The sequence below is a fragment of the Mirounga leonina genome, unplaced genomic scaffold, assembly GCF_011800145.1.
Source record: "Mirounga leonina isolate KUSES-001 unplaced genomic scaffold, KU_Mleo_1.0 Mir_173, whole genome shotgun sequence".
Taxonomy (NCBI): domain Eukaryota; kingdom Metazoa; phylum Chordata; class Mammalia; order Carnivora; family Phocidae; genus Mirounga; species Mirounga leonina.
In genome coordinates, this window is record NW_023270447.1 from 31450812 (window position 1) to 31476268 (window position 25457).

Genomic DNA, 25457 nt, shown 5'->3' on the forward strand with positions numbered 1-25457 from the left:
TTGAAAAGAGTCTGACTTGAATAACACAACAGAAATCTAGTTCCTTTAATCCTGTCCTCACTGGGCACTAAGGCAAGGGTTGGCTGACTTTCGAATGTGCTTCCTTTTGGTCTATTTCCTGGATCCTATGCTCTTTTGCCAAAGGAAGGTTATTCTACAAAATAGTATTTACTGAGCACCTGGGTAGGCAGAGTGCCAGTTCAGGCAAGAAGCCCATGGCTTGGAAGACAATGTCCATTTTCCTCTGAAAAGTCTCAATTTGATGGGTATTCTGCAAGTTTCCACTTGGTTATTTTAGAGTAGACTTGGCTATTTATTATTTGTTTCCAGGCCTCTCCCTCCTCTTCCCTTTAGCTTTCTGTAACTAAACTATAGCCCCTCTAATCCTTTTAATCTTTCATCCACATCCTTCTCTGAATTCATTCATTCTTGTTGCTATTCTCTGCACTTCTTGCAAATTGCCTGAGCTGCCCCAGTAATGAGGTGGCGGGAACAGAGCGTGCGGTGCCAGGTGCTTCTCAGCTTGATGTGTCCACAGAGGAACTGTTAGTCCGCGGCCTTCTGCACAGGCAGCCTCAACCTGGCCTTCCCTTTCATCCTGCCAGACTGCCTGGCTGGCCTGAATTTAATTTGCAGACCACTATGCCCCCTGGGCCTACTTTGGCATCACTGCGCTCTGGCGTCTGCTTCCCAGAGAACAGCTCTGTGTTTGGATTCTCTTCCCCCAGGTGTATGTACAGCCTTACCTTTTTCAAACGCTCACAAAGTTATTATTCCCAGCCTACATACCTCAAGTCTCAAAGGTCGTTTGCATTTTATTCCTGTTGCCTGAGCTGCTCACGATATTTTCTAAATTGGAATTATTAGTGAATTTCCAAAACACGCAGCTTCTTCCCTTTCTCCACCTAGGTCATGAATAAGAATGCTTAAGTAAGAGTCAGACCCACAGTGGCAGCAACAGCTGCACCCTCAGAACCTTCTTCGTTTCCAGTTTTTCGGCCAACTTAAAACCCACATATTCAACCTTCCAGATATTTACTGAGAATTGTGCTAGGTACTGTGAGAGAATCTAAATCATGAAAGACACAATCATCGCCCTTCAAAAGGCTCCTGTCACTAAAGAGTATATACGATCTTCAATATTTAACCAGCACTTAAATGCGCCAAGCACTATCAGGTGCAGAGGTTTAGAGTAGGAAAAGTATGGAGTCCCAGTGAGTTTCCACCACAGCAGATAATGGCATGGCACGTGATTACAATACAATGTAAAAACAATAATGACATGGACAGCTGGGAAGTCAATCTTTCAGTCTTAGTCTCTTCCTCTGTAAAATGGAGCCAAACTTCTAAGTTGTAGTTAGGGCTTACATAAGATGAGGTATGGGCAACACTTGGCACGGTGCATGACACAAAGTGTTAACAATGTTACTATCAATAACAGCTGCAAGTATGATGATATAATGGTTATTATTGTCAGGAGTAGTATTACAATAACTTCCACATTCAATCTGATTGACCATGGCTGTCTGGAACACTGTGATGAGATAATTCAGAAACATTTACTAGGTCCACTAGCAAAGAATACCGTGATGGACGCCAATGCTACGGTGGACAGGAGGAGGAGATAGCTATGTAAGTGTTCATGGTGCACACATGTAACTACGCTACAACGCCAATGTAGCCCTCTGACTTAGGAATGTCACAGAGTGCATAGGAGGTAACGAACTGACTTTGCATTTCAGGATAGGAGGGAACTGATGTCCTATTGTAGGATCTTATGTCACTCTGTGTATTACTTTAATTTAGAAACCCCAGGTGAGTTTTTACGCTTGAACAGTCTAACAGGTCAAATGAAGCCGGGGTGGATAAGAACTCCTGTGACCAAAAGGAGGTCCTTCCCGCCCAAAGCTGTTGAAGAGACTCTAGGGCAGTGGTTTGCAACTGTTGCTCCATGACAAAGTTCTCACTGATCTGCAGCAAAATAGGAATGGTAAGGCCAACGGAGAGAGGATTTCATGTGATGAAATGTCCTTAATTTAAAGAACAGATATTATATTCTTCCTATTTTGGGTGTTAAAACATCACCCCTTTCATAGAAAAATGCTCTGAAGATTTCTTTCCCCTTCTGTATCAAGCCTCAAAATGCTCTAAGTTCCATAATGCTTATTTCTGTGAAATCTTATCCACTCCATGACTTTAATACCATCAATATGCTGATAACTTCTAAATGTGTATCTAGTAGGAAAGTACTCCTCTAAACTTCTGATTCATGTATTTGCTGGCATTGGATATCTTACAGGCACCTTAAATTTAACAAGCCCCAAAAAGGACCCTTGATTGTCCCTTCCTGCCTCAACCTGTCCTTCTCTTGGTCCTTCTATCTTGGTAAATGGTATATGAAATGGCAAGTGGCTCAAGGCAGGAATATAGAGTCATTCTTAATACCCTGTTTCTTCCTTCCCTGATCCCCTCATCTATCAATGAGTCTCAGCAATTCTAGCTCCAAAATAGTCTTCAAATCCAACTACTCACCATCACTTGGCCATCACATCACACAAATCATATCGACAGCACTGACATTCTGTTCCACCTGATCTCACTCTTGCCACCCCTCCTTCTCTCCAATCCATTGTCCAGTGACATCCAGATAACTCTTAGCAATAAAGTTAAAAATTCTTATCATGGGCTGAATCCAAGCACAATTTTATCTTATTTCATTTTTTCTTTACTATTACAAAAGTTTATTTAACAAAAAGTTCAATGTGAAAATGCACATGACCCAATTTTTATATTGTAGTAAAACAGGTGCTATGGAGAGAGGATATTCAGAAGCAGTTGATTTCTTCCGGTGAACACACTCACTGTTTATTCTCACAAGGCTTCTAACATGATGACATTATTTCCTCATATTACCACTATCCCACAGTTCTGTTGCCCATAGTTGCCATCACCACACATTCCTCCATCACAAGATTCATAAAGGGATCAAACCCCGGCAATATTCCTTGGACATGTCTGCCACCATTTAATTTCAGTGATAATATCTTATCCATAAATGTTTTCAACTCAGGAGGGTGAGCTTTGCTCATGGTGTCTACTCGGTGAGCTCAGAGATGCCTCCAAACCTCCAAGCACAATTTTAAAGAAGAGTTCCCTGCCCTTCTCTGTCCATATAAAATTAATGTGTTATATCCTCTCAGAAAACCTTCATCGCCCCTATCTCATTGTGAATTTTATAACTATTAGTATAATTGATTAATAACTATCCCCCCCACCAAGACTATAAAATACGAGGGCATGGATTATTATCTAGCTTTGTTTTTCATTGCATTTCCAGGGCATACTTTAGTAGATGCAGACAGTATGTACTAAATAAATATTCACAAATTAACAAATGAGTGAAAAGAAAAAAAAATTTACACATCTTTACTTGGCAAAATAAAAAGGTGACTATTCTTAGTAGGACTCCAAGTAAGAATTTTTTTCTGGTCTCTGAAATCCAAAGTCTGAGAATTCTGCTCTGTGGCCTCTTCTGGGGCTTCTGGATATTGTAATGGCCTACGCAAATGGCCTTTGAAAGCTTGTGGGAGGTGCTGGTAGGGACCAGCTAACTGTTAGACTGGGTCTCTGCTCTTTGGATATAGCAGTTTCTTTGGTCTAATCATCATTCTGGAGCTCTGTAACTCTGAGCATGGACTTTACAACTCTTAAGTAAATGCCAAAGAAGAAAAAGAATAAAGAATCATGGTACCCAACTCAAGTTAAAGCTTTGCATTTTAGAAGAATTTATTTGTATATTTTAATCTGTTGTGCTGATAGTCTAAAAACAGGAAAAAATTATTTACAGTAGAACCTGCCCATACACCCACTGGCTGTACAGTATCCCAATTCATAATATGTGGACTATAAATTAGAAAAGCGGGATTCTACGCCAGCCAATCAGATTTACATTCCCAGTGGCAGCTTGTGTTATAGTACTTGGATTGTTCTGTCAAATAATTTATTGAGATCCAGATGCTCGAGTTCCCAATCTTCCCTGAGTAAGTGGTTGTCAGGTACTCCTGTCCAAAAACAAGGCAGTTGGTATTTAACTATAGGCTCCTACACTTGTCAAATGATCTCCAAAGAATATGAAATTGCTTGTCATCTTTGTCAAAATTACATATGAATGGGATAGTTGCTCTGTTGTAATTAAAAACTCAATTAAAAGAAATTCTGAAATCATTATCAACTTTTTCAGGCATGAGTTGCTCCACCAAAAAGCAAGCTGTTTATAGCTTAGGCTTTTACCAGCATTCAGAAGATGGCTGAATTCCAAAATAGGCCCAAGGAAAGGAGGAGGTCTGGACCAAGGTGGAAGCATCCTAAAGGGGGACAACAGCAAGGTGCAGACAATGACATTATCTGTTAGGTGGCAAGTGCTCTAATTCTAGCACTAGTATGTGTAACTGGAATTCTATAATTAGATGGTATCATTTCATTAACACTGAGGACCACTGTCCCTAATGAGTCTCTTCAAAATGAACAAACAGGAGGTAGCTTATCATTATGGCTCTCATTTATATGGGCTTATCTACTAGATGCATATTATTGGACCAAATTAATTGCATTACAGTGGGTGCCACTGAATGTAAGTACATTTGGTTCTGAGGGAAACGATTACCCTAAGTGGCCAATCATTAATCGACTACAGACAATAGGCATCAGTGATGAGAGAGAAGCAAGTATGTGTGTGTATCTGAAAAGGAAACTCATCATTTTATAGCTGAGGCTGGATGAGAAAGCAGTCCTAGCCTCTGCCTGAGGCCAGTTAAGCCAGGCAGTTTTTTTTTTTTTATAAACACACTACCCATAAGCAGAAAATAGATAGAATTATCACAGACTGATTGCTTTATGCCTTTATTCATATCATAGTGGATCCTCTGCAATCTCTCTTTTTTTTTAATTTAATTTAATTTTATTATGTTATATTAATCACCATACATTACATAATTAGTTTTTGATGTAGGGTTCCATGATTCACTGTTTGCATATAACACCCAGTGCTCCATTCAGTACGTGCCCTCTTTAATACCCATCACCAGGCTAACCCATCCCCCTACCCCCTTCCCCTCTAGAACCCTCAGTTTGTTCCTCAGAGTCCATAGTCTCTCATGGTTCGTCTCCCCCTCCGATTCCCCCCCTTCACTTTTCCCTTCCTGCTATCTTCTTCTTTTTTTTTAAACATATAATATATTATCAAAAAGAAAAGAGAAATGACCCAAATAAATAAAATCATGAATGAAAGAGGAGAGATCATAACCAACACCAAAGAAATACAAACAATTGTAAGAACATATTATGAGCAACTATATGCCAGCAAATTAGATAATCAGGCAGTTTCTTAAATCAGGGCATGAATTATTATTATTATTATTTTAAAGATTTTATTTACTTATTTGACAGAGAGAGAGATAGCGAGAGCAGGAACATAAGCAGGGGGAGTGGGAGAGGGAGAAGCAGGCTTCCCGCCGAGCAGGGAGCCCGATGTGGGACTCGATCCCAGGACCCTGAGATCATGACCTGAGCCGAAGACAGACGCTTAATGACTGAGCCACCCAGGCGCCCAGGGCATGAATTATTAATAGTAATAATTCAATAGAAGCCTCCATTTATTGAGAACTTACTATGTACTAGCAAGAAAGTTAAGCCCTTTAAATTCATGATCACACTTAATCCTCACAAAAACCCTCTGAGATATGTCTCACAGTTTGTAAGTGGTAAACAGGAAGCAAATCAATTTGAGTCTAAAACCAGAACCCCCGATCATAAAGTTGTCCATTCTAGATCCAGACTCTATAGAGACCAGAGACTCTGGGGTAGTCTACTACCAGCCCGGGCAGAACTAGTTTTGGGGGAGAGCCAGGCATCTAGGTATGATGCTGAACCCAAGAAACTCCTATGGGCATTTTTTCCCCCTTCTATTCATTTGGAGATTGTTTGGACATAATGAAAATCACTAATTTTTTTTTTTTTTTTTTTTTTTTTTTTTAGGAAATGGCTTCATCTTTGCTTCTGTGATTGTAACACTAACCAGTGAATAGCAGTGACGTCTGATTTTTAAAAAGCAGTGTTGATTCAAATTTTCCTAACTTCATATGAAGACGGGATAAATAGTACTCCTAATTTGTAGCTTAAATCTTCTAATGGATGGAGGTGATATATATTGGGATATGCTGTATCAGAAGCCACAGCATCCTTTTGTACAGATCTGTCTGTGGCATTCCCCTGTCAGGTATGACAATGGGGATGACTCAGAAAATCTTCACTGTCTTAATTGTTATTCCTACTGTATGATTTCCATAGCAGGTGCTTCACTTTTTGAAAAAGTGAAGACTTGAGTGTCAATAGAGCAGAGTATGCATATGGATGAAATGTGGGAAGAAAGGTTGAATAGAGGGGTGAGGACTAATAAGGCAAGGCCCCTGAGAGCCAGAGTAGCCATCTAAAGGGCAAATGCTCTTGGGATGGTTGGCCCAGCTAGCTGGATATCAGATATTTATATTTTGGAATACAGTAGTGTATAATTAACTTGAATGAGGAAAATCAATGGGTATTCCAAGGGAATACCCTGTGTGTTGGGGAATTCAGCACTGCTGGAGAAAACCCCATGCATGGATGCGGGAGAGGAACAGCATGAGAACCAAGGGTACAGAGGGAATGTTTTAATGGCTGGTGGGAGAGCAACCCTGAAAAGGATTTAATCTGCTAAGTCATTGTATGTGGTCCTTAGGGGAAGGAGTAAATACTATGACCTTTGTCCTAAAGCCATGAAGCATGACTTACCTATTCTTCCCCCCCTCCCCACCCAGTCACCCTCTCTCTTCCTCCCAGCTGTCCTTCTGGTCTCAGAGGTTTAAGAGTTTATGTCCTTCGTGCTTAAGGTCAATCTTTCTATGGATCTCCTCCTCCGCTCCCGCCACCTCTCCCACTTCCTTTGGGAACATGCTACATTAATTTTTTTTTGTTTTATTATAGAGTCCTACCTTTCCCCACTATTGGTTCATTCTCTTCAGCCTCTAACCTTACTTCAACTACTCTACTCTTAAAATAACCCACTCCTGATAATACATTTCCTCTAGCTGCCATCTTATCCCTCTACTTCCTCCCATCCAAAATTCTCTGCAAAGACTGCTCAGGTAAAGTCCCCTAAAGTCACGGCTTTCTAAATTTATAGGATATAAGTCCTTATACTGGATTTCATTGCTTTGGTTTCACTTTGGATCTTAGCACTTTCCTGAACCTCTATTCTTCTGACCTCTGCGACATGACACTCTACTGAGTCCCTTCATACCCTGTTTCACTGTCTCCTCCCGGTGTCTTTCTTGGCTTTCTCACTGGCCCAACTTCTAATAGCTGGCAATCCTGGGCTTATGTCCTTACCTCTTTTCTCTGAGAGTTTTAACCACTACGTTTATGCTTATGACTTACACATCTGAATTTCCTACCCAGGTATATTATTCACAATTCAGGGTCATATATCCAATTGCCTCCTGGACACCTTCATTCAAATGTCTTATAGAAATCTTGAGATAAACATGGCCTAAAAATGAACATGTATCTTATCCCTTCTACCTGATTCTCCTTCAGTATTTTGTATATATATTGTATTACAAATCACCTAATCAGTCAAACTATAAGCTTGAGGGTCATCCTTACCAATGCTCACAAAATTTATCACCATACATTGCCATTCTTCTCTCTTTTTCAGATTTGCCCTCCCTTTCTATCCAATTCTCCCTGCTTAAGTTTCTGCTCTCACCATCTGTCACCTGGACTACAGCAATATCCTCCTCAGGCTCTCGAATGTACCTCCTGTATTCCCCGAGTGCCTATGTTATGGCTTGGCCTCACTGGGTTTCCATTGCCAACAGGATAAAACCTGAATCTTTCACATAATATATAGGCCTTCTATAATCTGCTCTCTTTGAGACTCATCTTTTGCTATTCTCTGCTTGATATTTTAAGCTCTAGTCATACTGATCCTTTTACTAACTTGGAATATACTGTGCTATTTTTTTTCACCTCAAAGCTACACTCATGATCTCTTCCTGGGACTCCCTTCTTCTCCTCTCCCTAACTTTCTGTAACATCCCTGACTCTAAAAACTTAGTCAGGGATCTCATTCTATGCTCCTAAGCACCCGACATATCTCTATCACTGCATTTACCGTGACATTCTCTGTTTCCCCAATATAATTATAAATCCTTGAAAGTAAAGATGAGTATTATTATTTCTCTGACTCCTCAGTGCCTAAAGCAGGTCCTGATACATGGTAGGCATTGTTCTGATTTTTACTGAATACAATAATAACAGAAACAAACATGTATAGGACTTTAGATTTTTCAAATTGTCTTCCCCCACATCTCCTTTAATTTTCATGGCAATCCTCTCTGGCTATTAAAAATGTATATTTTATTTCAGTTTATAGCATATGGAAATAATTGGCAGCTTTTGCTGAGACTACCTGAGAAACACAACACAGAAAGACATTGTTAGAAAACAGCTCATTTTTATTTTAATACAAATCTATAGTACTCTCCTGAATTAAGTTCATGAGTCCAGAAATACCCCAAACCACCACCACCACCACCACCTCCACCACCAAAAAAACCCCCCCAGAAACAAAAGCAAAAACACAAGGTGTGTTTTAAAATTCCCCATTCACCGTATAAGTCATAGTTTACTCCAGGGTTTCTGACCTCTAAAACCAGTGATTCATAGTTATTTTCCTATGTTATTGTTGTTATTGGAACATTTTACCTATCTATTTCTCCAACTTTTTGAGTAGAAGTTTTAATCTTTCCTTGGTCCAAAAATTTCCGGTTCACCTGGAGTTCCCAGTTTCCATTTTGTATTTTTACCTGATTTTTTTCTTAACTTTTAGATAACAGACTAATTTTACAGATTGGATTTTTATATATAAAAGTATTAAAATGAGTTGTTGTTTGTATAAGACTTCCATTACCCAGTAGAACAGTAGAATAAAATAGTTATTAAATGCTATTTTTGCTCATGAAGCAAATATAGTTAAGTTATAAAACCTGTAACCCATCACCAATACCATTTAATGCTTTTTCTTTTAGACAAATAGCTTTACCTCTTGACCTAGAGATAAAGGAAACTTATAGCAAAAAACAAGCTCATGCATTAAATGCTGTTCAGAATTTTAATAATGGTTTGTCCAATATTTGAATTTACTTCCCTAAAGATAAGAGAAAGCAAATTAGATTATTTAGTTACTTCTTCCCTACTAAAGGGAAAAATATCATCTGTAAAGGTATTAACACATTCCTGTTCTGTTTCCATTTCTAAGTGATTGCTTTACAAAAAAACAGTTGTTTTTTGATAGATAGTAAACACAAAACTCAGGATTCTTGTTCTAACATCTTTATTGGCTGCTACATGCTTCATTTTACAAAAGCCATGAAAATTAGAACTTGTCCATTACCAAAAAGACAACAGTCGGGGCCTAAAAGAAATCAGACTGTTGTCTGGTGATTATTGTCCTATATAAGAAAATTATTAATTTCAGCAGGGATACTAGAATTTCTTGGCTTTGTTTGAACATAAGCATGAAGACCTGACTTCCAAATGCCAGACAAGAGACTGTTGCCAAGGCTAGTAGATTTTCTTAAATTTATAAAAATAATAGTAAAGATTTACATAGCATTGATTTTGTGTCAGACACTCTTCTAAGCACTTTACAAGTGGCAAGAATTTTGTCCTCCTAATCATTCTGGGAGCCTAAGATCAAAACCCGTAGGATTTGCTCTCATCTCTACCCTTCCCATGCTCTATTGCCTTGAGTCTGACTATTCCGTATTCCATGCAGGTGATTTCATATTGAAGACTCTCTTACTTCGTGTTGAAAAATTGTTAGGGAAGTCACAGAAGCTTAGCAAGGTAGAATGATCAAGGATCTGTGAAATCATTCAGTTTAACAGGACCTAGAGAAATTCTCTGACACGCCAGGTGTTGCACACCTACTTGGCGGCAGATTAGAAACTAGAACGTAGTATCCTGACCTCTGTATATCCTACTCTTCCATATTTCTTTTCTCGTGGGAAAGATAAGATACCCATTTGCTTCAAACAAATCTCCTGGTCACCTGCAACATGCCAGGTGCCATTTTAGACACTGGAGGTATAAATAGGAGTCCCGCTATTCAATTCACTAAATAAACAAGGATTTACTGAGTGTCAGTTATGCACCAAGCTCCAAAGAAGGTCTGCAGAGGTGGGGATGGGTGGAGTGGGGAAGGGAAGAGTACAAGACATGGTCCCTGATCTTCAAGGAGTTACACAAAAGACAAGGGGAAAACATGAAAACTCATACGAAAATTAAAAAAAAAAACAAACCAAACACCAGCATAAAATTAAGCTATAAGGCAAATGAATGCCAACAGATTTCAGAGAAGGGGAAATCCAGAGGGTGGGAGGGATCTGTGCAAGTATATCACAGAGAAAGCAGAGAGGTAAAGGTGATGGCTGCCCACCACGGAGTATGCAGCAGCCAGATTTAGAGCCATGCACAGACTTTAAAGGACAGTGGATAAAGTAAGGAACAGATGAAATGTAATACATATCATCTGTGTAAATCCAAACACATGCACATATAACAATATTAATTATTTGGCAAAGATATATGCCATCAAAAAAATGCACATAGAGCATAACACATGCCCGCCTAGGCAGAAGGGGAAGAGAAGAGGAATAAATATAATACATTAATTAATTGATTAATTTAAAAATAAGATCAGGGCCCTCACAGACCAAGGATAAAAATGTGTCATGACCTGATTAATGTCAACTCTCTGTCATCAAGTACAAGGAGAAAACTCGACATAGCCTGTGTTAGGCGTTGTGGACCTTTGCAGGACCTACGGACCATCTCCACGCTGAGAGAGGAATGGCAAGGTGATGGGTGAAGGGACAGTATGAGAGGGGAGAGACCATGATGCCAGGAGAGGCAGGTGCACGTGGAAAAAGTGGAGGAACAACGGGTGAATATATATGGCTTGGCTGTCTTGCAGGAGCCCTCTGAAGTCAGGCAGATTAGATTGTTGGTGCTCAGGTGGGAAATCACTTGAGCCTTGGAGCTGAGGTGGTAGAAACCATGCACTGAGGGTGTGGCCTGAGCAGATGAGCAATACAGAGAGAGAAGAGACTGAGAAAGGAGAGCCCGGAAGCGTCCAGCGTCCGTCCTCAGGATGGAGGACACAGGTGAGGAAGCATCTAGGAATTCAAGCTGTATAGGGATGAGGGCCTGAGTGAGTGGTGTTTGTGGGAAAGAAACGGGCATGAAGAAGGGATGCCCACACCGTGAACAGACCACGAAATGTCACAGGGATGTATTTGTTCGGTTCTTTGCGTAGGACATTTTTGAAAGTTTGCTTCAGTGTCGCTGTGGTTCCTGGAAACAGTTAAGTGGGTCACTTGCTGAGCTTTCCTTAGTGGTAGATTAATTAGCCAGCTGTAACTCCCGGATCTCTATTTTTAAATAACGACTTGCATAAATCTCCAAAGACAAGAACTCGCCACTAGTATACAGCATATTCCGGCAGCTGCAAGTTATTATGCCCAGTGGAAATTAAATATCTTTTAGGGAAATCATGCAAGATCTCGTGACAAATATGAAATTAACCCCTGCCACCTCTCTGCCCAACTCATTTCTTCGCTCGCCTGCCAGCCTAATAAGCAGAGTCTCTGGGGTCCTGAAATGACAGCAGAGCTGGCAATATTTTAAAGAGGCATTATTCATCTATGAGCATTAGTGAAACATAGAGCCTTTGTCCCTGATTGAGCTAGAAGCTCTGGAAATCAAACATCAGTAAACACACACGATAGGCCCCTCCTAAAAAAACCATTAACCCATGGTCAGGCCGAGATGCTTATAACTCCAGGGATATAAACAAACAAACAAACAAGCCATTTTATTTATCATTTTAGGTGTTTCACTTCTTTTGCTTAACATCCTCAAATCCCTACGTCTCTTTCCCTCTGACCGAATACGTTCTCATTCTTGTTCTTTATCACTTCTTTCTTTAATTACAAGCTCCAGATTTCAGATAAATCGTGACTTTTTACTTTCCCTGTTCATTGCCCATTTTTTGCACTAGGTTTGGGTTCTTGTAGTTTGTAGGAGATATGAGACACCGTGTCCTCAGTCAGAGCAAAAACAAGAAAACGAGCAGTTAGGAAAGGTCCTGAGGTCTGGCACCGCTTCGGACATTCAAATGCCATTTGTAAATGCGTGTTTCATAAAAGGACAATCAACACACTGGCCATAATCGCCAAGGGAAGGACTTGATTTGTTTGGCCATTTTCAATAAAGGGCAGAAGTCACACACAGTTTTGGCAGGAAACCTATTCCCTGGGTGGGTGAAAATGGAATCCTCAACTTTCCCAGGTCGTTGTAAAGATGCCATAACAAATCCCTGATTTCCCACTTGAGCACCAACAATCTAAGATCTAGGAGAGAAAAAAGAAGGAATGCCTGTAGAGAGACAGTATAATTTTGGGTCCGATGCAAAGCAGAGGAAATCAGTAAGGACTTGAAAAGAGAAAAGGAGGGGATGGTTCGGACGGCAGTCCTACACGTAGAAGCCCAGCATGCAGGCCCATTCCCGTGCAGATCTGCTGCTCCCCCTTCACTTTCCATCTGGATCCCCAGGCCTTCCTTAACTTTCCACAGGCTCCAGGGCATCTCCAACTCTCACAGGAAGGGCTGCAAGCCCTCAGGCTGCCAGGCAACACTGTTTCCCTCTTTCATCTGAGTCCAGAAATGGCTGCAGCCTGGGCCTTGACCTTGACCCTGTGACCTCCTATGTCAAGAAGTTAAGATGGTTTCTGCCTCTAGCTAATGGTTTCCAACATCACAAAATGGGAGTCTAGCTTATCAATTATGTGAACTTCAGTGTTTGGCATAAAGGTCATTATTGTGTTATGCACCTGGAATCACGTTGTAATGAGGCACATCACATTCTCTTACAGTCAATGAGGGGGAAAGGGAAGCACACAAAATGGAAATTACTCCTAAAATGACCTTGCTGGATTTCGACATCTGGTGAGCAAAGGCTGTTTCTATACATCAAGCAACTGACGTGGCAGCTTTGTCATACCATGGGGCAGCCCAGTCCCATGTTAGCAAACATGCTATTATGGAACATATGGCATAAGCCTATTAGTAGTATGCACAGTTGATGAATTCCCAGCGTAGTGTACCCATGATGTTTACTGATTCACTGCCACCCTGCCCCGGGCTGCTTCCAAACATGTCAGAAAAATAAAATGGCATCCATATTTGCATTCAGAAGTTATTCCATATTTACACATGCTAATAAAAACAAAAGCCTGCTTTTTAAGGAAGGGGCAAGATCCATAATCAATTTTCTGAGAGGTCCAAGTGTTTGACATGTACTGCATGCACTGCATTTCACCGGACTAGCAACTTGGAAAGTGCAGGTAGCTGGCTCTGCGGTTTCTTACCCCTTGCTGGGCCGGCAGTAGCTGAGAGCAGACGGGTACCCAAGAGAGCAGGGGTACCTGCAGATCACTCGCTTCCTCTGCCTAAACAGCTTGCCTTAGATTGTTATTCCGTGACTGAACAAATATTTGATGAACCAGTGAATGAATTAGCTCTGTGGATAGCCATGACCTGATGGTGCCCTGAAACTTCTCTGCCCCTTTCATTAATTACCAGCTCCCTCTCCAAGTTCCTCAGCCTTGCTGTCTTTACTGGAATATAGCATTTGGGGTCATTCACCAGGACATGAAGTTCTGGCTCTGAAAACCACTGGTATTGTGGTTTTCATGAGCAAATCACTTAACCTCTCTGAGCCTCAATTCCCTTATCCGTAGAATGGGTGAATTATCCTATTTGTCTTATAAGGATTCTTTAAGTTACAAAAGATGAACCAATTCAAACTATTTTAAGAGAACACAAAGAATAAGTTTATTAGCTCATACGGCTGGGAGGGATATTGAGCTATCTGACCAAATCAAAGGAGGGGGACCGGGCCTCAAATGCTACAATCAAGACACAAAACCTACCAGAACTCCCTTCCTCCTCCATCTCACAGCTCAGCCCTGCTCTGCTCTGGCTTCATTCTCTCCTATTCAGCCATATCTTCTTCACTTGAATGACCTCGGCCACTTTCAACCCTAATTTCACATTCTTCTACAATCACAGACCTAGAGGCAAAACTGTTTTTTTCTTCAAGTTCAAAACAGATCCTTCTTTAGTAAGCCAGGGGAGGCCTCCGATTGGCCATGCTGGCTCACATGCTTACCTCAGAACGAGAAGTCTGTGACTGACCAGGCACAGGGTTGTGTCCGTTTTGTACCTAGGGTAAAATGTAGTGGCTAGAGGGAATTACCAGAAGGGGGTTCAAACCTTGCTGAGCAAATAAGACAAAAATAAAAGCTACCACTCTGCTAAGTTAACTCCCCAAGTTGTGAGGATCTAGGCAAAGAACAACTGCTGCAAAACCACAGGTTAATATCATAAGTCACTGGCTTTGTAAGCTGCCAAATGTCATAGGAGTGCTAGCAAAATCACCACCACCTCTATTTATTATTTCTCTATCCATGGGTGGAAACTGCTTCGGTCAGTATTAATGACAATTACAAAGATACTAGTTGACATTTCAGAGGCAATTGCCACATGTTTGGAACTGCTTTTCTGAGCACCTTACATGTATGAAGGATGAAACAGGTACTATTACTGTTCCCAGTTTTTACATAAACAAACTAATGCAAAGGGAGGTAACTCAACTTCTTCAAATCACTTAGCTAGCAGTGGAGTGAGGGTTTGAACCCAGGGAGTCTGGGCCAGAGTTCACACTCCCAACCACCAAGCCTCAATAACTCCTGCACTAGAAGGATGAGGGGTAGGGTGAAAGGCAACTAATATTTTGCATTATACTGTGTTTTTTTTCCCCGATGCACTGCAAATGCCACAAGATTGGTCATTGGATCTATCTTACTCACAAGTTGCATTAAGTATGCCACTCTTAAGGTCTACATGACTGGTATGAGAAAAGTAGAGATAATTAGAACTGGGCTAGACTTTTATATGAGTGCCTGAACATCATTTAAATAATAGTGCTTTTGAAAATGAATATGCACTTCCATTTTCCTAAAATTCAGAAAAGATGCATAATATTCAGGTGCCTAATAACTTGGCTGCTAGTTAATCATGCTTGACACTTACATAGCACTTCACCTTTTAAAATCACTTTAGAATATGTTAGTTCATTAATCCCTACACAATCCATGTGAGACAGGGAAGGTCTCTGCACCTGCCCCTGATCTCCCTTCCTTCCAGTATCTAAATACTTGGAGGACCAGGGAAGGAAGAAAAGAATTGGATAAACCAAGCAAGGAACCACATCACATGTAGCCAAGAATGATGGAAACTAGTAGGCAGTGAATGTGAAAGGAACACCCTGTGACTCTGGAGAGGTTTGCCCTTGACACATAAACTTATAACATAAAAATCCATATAATAATAATTACTCATTTCCAATTGGTTAAAATGTAAGAAAATAGCAATCAACCTGCCATCTTCAACTTCAAATGCCTGTACATCAATCACTTGACCTCACTTGTGGTCATTTCCTTTGATTAAGACATGCTTCTCACTGTAAATTTTTACGATCTTTTTATACTTATATTCCAAGTTCTGTTGCCCATTCTAATTTCTGCTTTTCTCAAAAAGGATATGCCTAAACTTAAAATCTAGTATGACTTGGGCCACATTCAGCCTAGATTCCTTCATGTTCTCTTGTCATTCGGCTAACAGTTGGCTCTAGGTTTGGATGTGGTGCTGAGCTAATTCCACCAGTCATCTGAACATTTCACTCATATCCTGGGACTACACCTGCTTCTCCTCAGCATGGATGCTGATCAGCACTGACAGTTCATAAAAGTAGAAAGAGAAGGATACCTGAACAAGGTAATAGGGCTAAAAACACCACCCTAGGATGCTTTCGAGCTACCAAAAAACACTTTCAAAATTAGTGAGAAGTCATCCCAATTAATACAATGGCATAAAGATCAGGTCCACCCAATCCAGGTCCCCATAGAGTATTTATTTCTAGTTAGTAGAGAATCATATTATGTCTGGCATCAGCTCATCATCCTTCCTCAAGGTATCAAGGATGAAAGGGAAGGCAGTATAAGATTATAATTTGAGCTCATATTCTAGGATCAGGAATACCTGGGTTCAAACCGATTGAACTAATTACTAACCATGTGACCTCAGCCTAGTTGCTTAATCTCTCTACCAGTTTCCACAGGATAATACCAGAACCTTCCTTATTGAATTGTTATAGGATTAAGTACAATAATCACTCACAGACTTAGCACAGTCCTAGGGGTATAGTGAATACTCAGAAATAAATATTATTAACTGTCTCCAGGTCTCTTTGATATTCTCACACTCAATTTTGAGGTATGATACTAAGGCTTCCTTAAAATGGTAAAACCAAGAATTCTAGGTGTTGATTGAGAAAGAGAAATATAGTGTGGTCTGTGTTAAAACATAATGATCTTTATCCACCCAGGCTAGGAACAGAAACATTCCAAATCACCCCAAAGGTCAGATGTTTTCCAACAGTTAGCAGACTAATATGCAATGTTGACCCTGGGCAAAGTCAGGGAATAGATAGATGATCTGTCTGTGATGAACCTGTGTTTTTTACGCGTGTACCCTCTTCCCTCTTCTTGAGATGTTACCCTCACCTTATTTTATTTTGGGGCAATTGAGGCTATCCCGCATGCTTTGGAAGTCCCAACAAATAAAGATCACTTTATCTACTCCTGAGTGCTCTCTGGCAGCTCAAGACTCCCAAGGTTACTGATAGTAGCTTTTGTCCATTTCCTATAACCATATCATTAACCTGGAAGATTATTCAGCTCCTTTCCCTGCCTTCAAACAGCTACAAAGATAATCCATGATAAAGGGACTTGGCAGTGTCTCTGATTACCCATTAGCATGGGACATGGCAAGGATGTGGGGGGTTGGGGGGTGTGTTATCAAGTTCATGGGTTATTTGCATTGGTACGGGGAAATCTGAGCAGACCTTTTTAGAATCAATCCACTAGGGGAAAATATAGAAGGAAGCGTTCAAACCACGGTGCTCAAGCAGAATGAACACTTATTTCACAGACACAATTACAACTGCCAGGGGAGAAAATTTTTCCAAAACTATTTAATCTCCGAAATGGGCAATAAGCTTGTCAGCCTCTTGGGCATTTCAACCTTGGTGCAATGGTTCATAGCAAATCTTTCCCATGACCAAACCCCATCAGATTCATCAAGTGTCTCCATTCTCTCACAATAAAAGTCATTTAGGGCTCTGAGGATGAGGCAGGCTTTGTGTGTGCAGTATACGCTCCTCTCTGTCACCAATGCAAAACCTGGGGATGTGCTAGAGAAAGGAGCCTTGAAAAATGAGGATATTCATCTTGCAAGAGTTTGAGATGTTATTTCTAAGCTAATCTCCCCTACAAATCAAGGAGCCCAATTCAATTCAAGTCCAATTCAAGCTTGTCTTCCAGAATGTCTAGTAAATCCTCAAAAACATGAACTATGTGCTTGCTTTGTGTCTCACTTTCTACCCATCCTCCTCTCAGCCCCATGATTTCATTATAGCTATGGAAGGTATTAAGATTCAGACTAGAATTAACAGCCAGAGAATTTACTAGAACTAGCCATTTCCCCCCACCCCCATCATGTCTATTAATGACTAAAACATCATAAACAATAAAGTTTAATTAGGAACTAAAGTGTCTATAGCAATTAAATATGAAGGAAGTATTCAAAAACGCAGCAGGAAGGATCATATTTTTAAAGCATTTAAATTGCAAATGATGTTATTGACAGAACTTTTAAAAGTAATTTTGTGTTTGGGGAAAAAATGTCTAAAGTGAAGTGTTGACTCCATGACATTTACAGACAAATAAATATTTAGGATGGATCAATTTGTAACTATGAGCAGATGCTTCAGGAAATATAGAGAGCTAATGGGAACTGTCCTTAATTTCTACCTCACTAAGACAATGAGGAAAAAAAAACCCAACAACTTAAAGGATTTCAGAGTAATGACATGATTCATTAGTGTTAAGCCCACTTCAAATTAAAGGATTTATCTTCAGCTACTGAGAGAAGAAAATTGTTAATGAGCTTCATGTGTGAATATTTGGAAAGGGCTCTCGCTTGCTCTTTAGGCATGAAACTACCTGAAGTTGTATCCACAGGTATTTAGGTTTCTAAGACCAGATCCTAAATAATTTTGCCTCACTTCTTGATAAACAGTGCTGGGAATGGAAGCTCTGTGCCCACAGTCAACTGATAAAAGTGGGGAATGTTGCGCACCACAGGAACAGGGTAAAAGCTGGAGAAAAAGGGAAGCCCTACCATTATGGGAAGACATACAAAGGAAGGGCTAAGATGAGCTTTCACTGCTCTAAGTTTATGCTCTTCCAAATACAGTGGTGGCAACTTCAGAACACAATATAAAGATGAAGAAAGGTTAGGCCTCTCTTTCTGAATACTCTGATGCACTGCATAGCTACTGACTCTGTCATTGTTTTTGGCATTTACTCTTGAGCTGGGAACTTGAGAGTCTTCTTCCATATTTAACTCCATCACATATGAGGCTCATTCAAGAGAGGTGTCCATTTGAAGCTTCTGGTAATAAAAGTTTGGTGTTTGAAGGAACTGTGCTGAATAAGTTGTTTTGTTCCTTGCGAACAAGTTATATAAATAGTAGTCTCGTGGAAAAGGAAATACTTGGGTGCAAAGTCAAAGAAGTCCAGAATATGAAGACTAAATGGGTTAGGAAATTTGTAGATAGTGGCACCGTCTCCTATACCAGTTATGAAAAAGACATTAGATTAAGGGTCTCTTGACAGAGTTGGGAAACTGCCAAAATAACTGGGCATTTGTTCATTGGCTCCTGGGATGACCTATATCTGTAATTCATATCTAAGTTCAGGAAGAAAGCAGAGGCTGATATTTTTGAAATGTCCTTCTAATGGCCAGGAATCATGGCAATTTTATTTTCTAATACAATGATGTTCTTTCCTACTCTGTGTTTCAATTGCAAAGGAACAGAAGCCATGGCATTCCCAGTTGAAGTTTTTAAGTTGACAGTCTGATAGTCTGATCTATTTTTATTTACTTTTAAATTTAAATTCAAAGCCAGTATTCATAGGTGCCTTCAAAACAAGCTGCAGGCCTATGAGAAATACTCCCTGGCTCCTCTGTTTAGATTATCTAAAGATTGGCCTCCTCATTATGATCAATTAATATTTTAGAAGGTTCATTTTTTTCTGATATTGGAATAGATGTCACTTTCCAGGAAGCCACTTTCATTGCTATTCATCTTCTTTTCAGTGTCTTGTTTATGACTCAAAAATGCACTGATGATTTCATAATGACAGCATTTTATGTAGAAATGGAAATATAATCTTTGAAAAGTGTGACTTTTTACATGTTAGGTAACATTTCTCTTCAATTTCCCTTTTCGTGTGATTTTTTTTTTTCTTCTTTTCTAAAGGGAAATAAGTGTTAGGAGAGAACTGACATATATATCAGGAATTTAAAAAGTATCTTTCTTGAACTACTATAAAATCTAAAGGGACCAGGTGATTAAAGTCCTTCATTTTTAAAGAAGTCTCTTTGAGAAATCCCAGAAACTGAAGAAAAATTGTTTTTATTATTGCTTAAGCTTTGTTTAAGGGCATAGAATATACCAGGTTCTATAAAGAAACAAAATATTTGCCTCTAATATTATATGCAATTTTTTTTGTGTTTTTAAAATCAATACAGTTTACAATGTGAAAGATGCCGATAAAGCCATTGACCATGAACATCATGGTGTTATTTATTCATTTATTTCATAATTTAAGAAGTAAATGAGGAGCACCTATTATATGTGATTACACATGCCATTATGGCAAGAATGAACATGAATAACATATGTCTTTAAGAAATTTATAATATATTAATAGAGACAGACATAATCAGAGAACTATAATATAGGTCAGAAGGATTCATTAGTTGCGTATAAAATCTAATTTGTCTGATATGAGAATTGCTACCCCAGCTTTCTTTTGAGGTCCGTTGGCATGGTAAATGGTTCTCCATCCCCTCACTTTCAATCTGGAGGTGTCTTTAGGTTCAAAATGAGTCTCTTGCAGACAGCATATGGATGGGTCCTGCTTTTTTATCCAATCTGAAACCCTATGCCTTTTGATGGGAGCATTCAACCCATTCATATTGAGAGTAACTATTGAAAGATAAGAGTTTAGTGCCATCGTATTGCCTGTAAAGTCCCTGTTTCTATAGATTGTCTCTGTTAATTTCTGGTCTATATCAAAAAGTAATGATGTATTATATGTTGGCTAATTGAACATAAAAAGTATAGGTCAAAAGGTTCAAAATATTATGAGATTTCTAGTTCAAGATGGCTTACTGAAGGTATATGTAAACCTGTCCTCCCTCTCAAATTACTACTGATATGACCTTATAACAAACCATTATAAAAGCCATGATAAGACAGGAAAACCAGACATCCCAACAGCAGAGCAGTATACTGATAGGAATTTGGGAAGACATAAATAAGATAAGAATAGATTAATAGGCATTTCTGTTCCATGTAGCTTAAAGTAGTTTTTGGTAGACCAAGTCATGTGCTGAGAACTATTTTTCAAAAGCAAAATAAACACAACAATCCTCTGTTTAAAGATATACACAGCTGCAGAAATAATGAAATCTGGAGAGGCTAAAAGCATGGAAAGGGGAGATTGTTAGAAAGGTATAATAATGATCTTCAGCTGCACTTTTCATGGAAGCTTGTGCTGATTCTTTCATGGGTAGACTGGGAAAATAGGTTTTGACTGGGCAGAGGGCCATTGTTGAGGATAGAGAAACCAATAGATATTTTGGAAGTTAGGTGAGATGGAGTTATGAAATTGGATACTTGAGGAGCTTCAAGAGAGAACTGATCCTCTCTCCCTCAAAATATGTGCCAAATTCTGAAGGTGTACAAAATAAGAGGCTTAAGAACTAATCCACAAACTTTGAGAAGTAAAGTGGAAAATTCTGCCTGTCCTGGTGCTAAGATGACAAAGACCTGCTAGGGTAAGTGGACCTAGTGAATACAGCAAGCTAATTGGAAGGGATGAAAACCTCTGGACTAGAGACTGGGAAAATGAGATATAGTTTAATTTAATAAAAACTTTAATCCAGCCTAAAACTGGCCCCTTCCTAAATGAGTTAAGATAGCCCCTCATTCTATCTACCCAGGAGAGGAAAGGATAATCCTTTTCTGGTGAAAGATCACAATATCTGGGGTTTCTTCCTTAATATATTCAGTGTTTTTCACTTATTAAAATCATTCTAGGGCGCCTGAGTGGCTCAGTCGTTAAGTGTCTGCCTTCGGCTCAGGTCATGATCCCGGGGTCCTGGGATCGAGCCCCGCATCAGGCTCCCTGCTCCGTGGGAAGCCTGCTTCTCCCTCTCCCACTCCCCCTACTTGTGTTCCTTCTCTCGCTGTGTCTCTCTCTGTCAAATAAATAAATAAAATCTTAAAAAAAAAAAATCATTGTAGGCATGGTAAGGGACAGGGCCATGTGTTGGAAAACCAAAGGGAAAAGAATAAAATATAACAGATAACATAACATAAAATAACAGAAAAATAAAACATAAACAGATTCATGGGTGATACAGACATCAGTTTTATAAGATAAAAACTATAAAAAACTGATTAATATGAACAAGGAAAGACAAATGAAAGATGAAATGTTAGAGTTTTTATCAGGTAATTAGAATCTGAGTCAGTCATGTTTACATTTTATATACATATAAGCATTGCATTATGTATTATATATATATAATATATATAGATACACAGCTGTGTAAGGACATTGCATTATGTATTATATATATATATATAATATATATATATACACAGCTGTGTAAGGACAAGGATTTGTCCTTACACAGCTGTGGACAGCTGGTTAAAACTTCATTGTATGGTGAATGTCTTTGTATTTTGTACTGGGACTTCATGTTTAAAATGTTAAGCATTTGGGGAAAAAAGATAGACAGTGAGAACAAACTAGAATCCAAAAGAATGAGTGGAACACATGAAGATGGACTAAAACCCATACCAGTCTTTCACTGCCTCTAATTTTTATGGCAATTTTCATGCACAAGAAGTTCTTACCCTTCATCACACAGTTGGAAATACATCTGGTGAGGATTCAGAGAAGCTGAAATAGGAAGAGAACCTGAAGACATAGCTGCTGCCCAACCTCAATTAGATGAGCCAACAGATCAGTGACAATGTGTGTGAGATACAACAGCATCTGATGTTACTTCATGATCGTCCAGGTATAAATCAATATGATCCCTGCTTTAATTCTTCCAAAACTCGCATATAATATCTTTTGTGGACTACTTGAACTTAAAACATGTAAGAAAAAGCACTCTTGAAAGGCAGTTTAGCCTAGCTTAATTGACATAATACAAAGCCACCAAAAAAATCTATACGAAGAATTACATAGGGATTCCAGAAATAAAAAGTGTTCTATCTTAAAGTAAAATTAATGCATATAACACAAAACTGGACAGAGTTGTGCACAAAATTAGTAAACTTGAAGACAATTGAAAAGATCCAAAGAGAAGCACAGAGAGATAAAAGAATGGGTAGGGGGCAAGAATAGAGCAAAAGAGAAATAGTATAACATGTATGTAATGGATACATCAGAAAGAGAGGAAAGAGCTGGAAAGAAACAATATTTGAAGAGATAGTGGCAAAAAAAACCCTCCAAACTGAAGAAAAACATTAATTCACAAGTTCAAAATACTCAGCAAACTACAAGCAGAATAAATATTTTAAAAAACCATTAGGGCACGTCATAGACACATGGACTTTAAAAAAGACAAATTAAATAAATCTTAAAAGCAACCAGAGGGGGAAATGAAATCATACCTTAAAAGTGCTGAAAGTAACTGCCAATTTAGCATTCTACACCCAGTGAAAATGTATCTCAAAAATAAAGTGGAAATAAAAACATTTTTAGAAAAACAAAAATTAAGACAATTCACTGTCACTAGGATTGCACTAGAGGGGATATTAAAGAAAGCTCTTTAAGCAAAAGGAATATGATCATAGAGGAAAATATAGAAATGAAGAAAGAAAAATTAGTAGCAATACAAAAATAAATATGTGGGCAAATATAACTGAATTTAGATGGTACAAAGGTTCTATCATTATTATGGAAAAGGTAAAAATCATCATTTGTATTAGGCTGTGATATGTCATGAAAGAATATTTTGATCTCTTAATCATTAAACATTTGTTTAAAAATGTAAAACTGATAAGATAATAGAAAAAATGGAATGACCGAAAATCCAAGAGAAGGCAAAAAAACCAAAGGGAACAAAAAAACAAAAGCAAATGGGCCAAATAGTAAACACATAATAAAATGATGAATATAAACCAAAATATACAAGTAAGTACATTAACTATAAAATGGACAAAATAGTCCAAGTAAAAGACTAATATTTTCAGACTAGGTTTTTAAAAGTTCTATGTGCTTACAATAATAATGAAGTGCCATGTATCATGTAAATATTAATCAAAGAAAACTGGTATATCTATACTGATATCAGCCAAAATAACCTTAAGGAAAAAAGATTACTAGAGATAAACAAGGTCATATCATAACAAGGTGCTAGTCTGCCATGAAGACATAAATCTGAATGCATCCAATATAAAAAAATTTATCAGGTTTCTGCTATAAGTCATACACATAAAAAAGCCTCCAAAATTAATGTTTTTTTTCCAGAAGAAACCCAACTAACCACAAGCGAGAAGGAGTAATGAAGGCTGGAAGTAGTAGACTATGGGTAGTTAGGTAATTTTTATCAGTGTGTGTGTGTGTGTGTGTGTCTATTTTGCCAATCCTCTGCTCTTGAGCAGTCAATTTCAGGGTTTGCTTCTAGGATTAAGCTGTATGTATAGCTTTATAAAGTGGGAATTTCAGAAGTACCTCTAGTAACTTATGGTCTTCTGTGCCAAGACAAGAAGCTATGAACTATCTTTAATGAGAAGCCCATCCAGTTATGGGTCTCTTTCCCTGGTCCAGTCCCTGGAACTAAGGCTTCTGTTATTAGAGCTTGTATTTGCTGCTAGGTCAATAGGAATTCTCATTTGTGCTAAGTAAGTAAGATGTCACTATCAATACTTTCCAATCAAGATCCTCAGATACAAATATGAGCAAACATGCATGAAACACTAACCATTTGAGGGAAACTGCAGCATGAAAAAAGAGTCACTGCCTCAACAAACAAAAGTAATCACTAAGGAAACAACAGAAGAAACAAGAAAAAAAGTATATACATACATATATATATGTATATATATACACATTTTAAAAAATCTCATACATATTTTAAAAATATATTATCTATGATAAAAGCAACTGGCTTCTATGAAAAATAAATAAGCAGAATTCTTGGAAATTAAAAACAGAATTACCGTAAACTTAATAAATCAGAATAGTTGAAAATTGAATAATGAACTCGAAGATCAAAATGAGGGACTCTCCTACAAAACAGCACAAATGACAAAGGGTTGGAGGGTATAGAAAAAGAGATGACTTGTTAGTTTATACAGAACAATAAAATGTGCAAGAATCTCAAAGAAATCTTTGAAATTGAACCATAATTATTTGGGATCTGTCTCAGCAGATCCCAAATAAAAAAAGATAAAAAGGACTTAGAAAAAACAAGGAAAAAGACTAATTTTATTACATAAACTTCTATATTGAAAAGGCTATGATGAGCAAAATTAAAAGATAACGAGGAGGAGATACCTATAACATGTATAATAAACAATTGTTTACTATTCATTTTACACAGAGTCCTTTCGAAAAAATTATAAAGATGAATAAACCAATAGAAGTCTGAACAAAGGACCATTCACAAGAAAAGAGATACATGTGGCTAAGAAACTTGTGCAAAATTCATCAGTCTCACTAGTATGAGAATAAAAATCAAAATAAGAAGATGGTATATTTTGCCCATTCAATTACGAATGAAAAAAAGATTGCTAGTATTTTTGAAAATGTGGTGAAAAGAGCAACCTCAGATACTATGCAGTCACAGCCCTTTTGGAAGCAATCTCTCCATGTGTAGCTATCAAAATATAAAATGCACATACTCCCTGACCTAGCAACCTCATTTCTAGGACTCTCTCCTAACAGAAATCTTGCATTTATTTATACAAAAGTCACACATATTCAGTGATAGGGAAAAAAAAAGAGGCTTTTGAAAACTGCCAGTTATTGAAACCCAACTCAGATAGTTTAAGCACCCAACAAAATAAAAAAGGA

General features: G+C 38.5%; 1 protein-coding gene and 1 pseudogene across 1 annotated transcript in view; both read right to left on the bottom strand.

Annotated features, from left to right (window-relative positions):
* ST6GALNAC3 (ST6 N-acetylgalactosaminide alpha-2,6-sialyltransferase 3) overlaps positions 1-25457 on the bottom strand; it is a 284689-nt gene that overhangs the window by 85538 nt on the left and 173694 nt on the right. The gene's annotated exons all lie outside the window — the stretch shown is intronic.
* On the bottom strand, positions 2780-3089 carry LOC118019253 (annotated as a pseudogene).